This window comes from Oratosquilla oratoria, chromosome 20 (assembly GCF_046742065.1).
Source record: "Oratosquilla oratoria isolate Oo_2021 chromosome 20, ASM4674206v1, whole genome shotgun sequence".
Taxonomy (NCBI): Eukaryota; Metazoa; Arthropoda; class Malacostraca; order Stomatopoda; family Squillidae; genus Oratosquilla; species Oratosquilla oratoria.
The window spans coordinates 7157202-7159701 of NC_134796.1; positions in this window are offsets into that span (position 1 = coordinate 7157202).

The following is a 2500-nucleotide window of genomic DNA, read 5'->3' on the forward strand; positions in this document are numbered from 1 at the left end:
TCTTCTTAAACAGAGTACTCTCTTGAGAAGACGAATTTCCTCCTCACACATCCTGAGAGGGTCCTCCAGGTTCATCCAACCTTTACAAGATATTTCGTTCCTCCTTCGGCAATACAAACGGTAAAGAAAAAATACAAATCAACAAAAGCGGTCACTAAATAAACTAAATACACGAAGCTTACTCTGCTTACCTTATACTATTACGCCTACTTTTGGGATAAAGTAACAGACTGCTGTTTTGATTATAAATTACTAAAACACTACACTTTATCTTACGCCTGTAACTGTATAATGCTATACGTACACAATTACAAAAACACAACACAATCACTTGTCACTATTCGAAATTATACTGTAAACTTCACAGGAAGTAATAAACTTAACAAGAGGTATTTGCTAGCTGGTGTCTCGGCAGCAAATGAGTTCACTGGCTGACGATGATGATGATGATGATGATGATGATGATGATGATGATGATGATGATGATGATGATGATGATGATGATGATGATGATGATGATGATGATGATGATGATGATGATGATGATGATGATGATGATGATGATGATGATGATGATGATGATGATGATGATGATGATGATGATGATGATGATGATGATGATGATGATGATGATGATGATGATGATGATGATGATGATGATGATGATGATGATGATGATGATGAGGAGGAGGAGGAGGAGGAGGAGGAGGAGGAGGAGGAGGAGGAGGAGGAGGAGGAGGGGAGGGGGAGAAGGAGAAGGAGAAGGAGGAGGAGAAAGAGTGTAAAGCTAGGGCTAAGCCTAAGGTTAGCGAACAAAATAGGGCTCAAGCATACTTTACAACTAAATAGAATCCCCTTATCTGTATCTGAAAACGATGTGAAGTAGGTCAATATAATGTAAGTGGAACTATGTGATAAGTTTGATATTTTTGTTCTGGTAATCAACATAAGCATTTGTATATTTTGGAAAACCATTTCAGCCACAAAATGTTACTTATGATAGATTTGAATAAGAAAAACCGATGATGAAGAAATTATGGTATTTACAATTTCAAGAAGTTGAGATATTCAATTATGCAAACGTAAACAATCATGACCGCATCTTATCAGATTAACTTTTCATTTTAGAGAAACGTGCTGTGACACATACTAATCTAACTAATTATATCCTAACTCTGTTAAGAGTAATGTCATTACATATGATGATGGAAAACAAGCTGTTTCAACGAGACTCCTATAATTAGGCATATTAAGTCTTATTTAGATCTAGAGCCAGACATAACCTAATAACAACTTGTTTGAATTTGTCAGCATTTTAGTTTCCTCGTAACCCTTTTGAACTAGTGGCATACTCTATAAAAAAAATTACCACAGTGCCATATTTAGCTTACCAGTTATAGCCATGATCATTAGAGAGATTTTATCCAAATAAATCGTTATACCCCCTTTACACCAAACTCGTCCTCATTGCGTCGTCTGGCAAAAATATATTCATATACTAACTAACAGTTCAACTTTCGGGTACCTAGAAATACAATTTGCTTGTTGGTGAAAGAAGTCTGTGATGCCTTGGGGATGGAGTTGAAGAATAATATTATCACCCACCCTGCCAACTTGGTCTCAACCTTTGAAGCGTTAAACGGGATTGAGGACAGACAAGAACGTACTTGTAGGTGTCAAGGTAGGACGTGATTGCAAATATATTTTGTACATACTGGGGACAAGGTTAGGATACAGAAATAATGAGGTGAAACGAGATGGATGAATTAGGAACGAGATGCGAACGAATTAGAATGGGATTGAGCATACTGTTAACGAGTTAGAAAGGTTTTGAACTGACTATGGACAGACTGGCGCTGTGTGGAAACTGTGTCCAGACGAGGTGAACGGGCAATTTAACCCGATCTGAAGTACGTTCAAACGTAGTGCAGACGGGATAATGACGAGATGGATGTTCTGAGTGCTGTATAGGAACGAATTAGGATCGTGTTAGAAAAAATCATATAGACAAAATCACGCATTCTAGCCCGACTTCAGTTCAATTTGCGATTTTTACAGAACGAAGTAGGGCGTTATGAGAACGAGTTTGGCAGTATGAAGGGGGAATTACACAGCCTTATTTCTTATTCCAACAGTTTTCGGGAGAACCGCACGACTTCCACAAGTCATGAATTCTATGTGTGTCTTCTTCGTCTCCTACACAGAGAGTTTTCTCTTCTGGAGATAACTCTATAGGTGGGATAAACATCAGGGAAACGTTTCTCATGCCCAAGTAGCCAAAATTGATGATTGTGAATCGAAATGTAAATAAGTTAAGAATCCTATGGTTATCGTAAACCAATTAAAAAGGAAAGCAGCTTTAAAAAGGAATAAAATTATCTAGGTTTTAAAATACGTCACCAGCCAGTCGAAGAATCAAGTTCGTCTAAATCGCTTAGGAAAAATAATTCATAATTGGCAGAATGTAAAATGTAAAGTGCGTCAAAGTGTTGATATACAA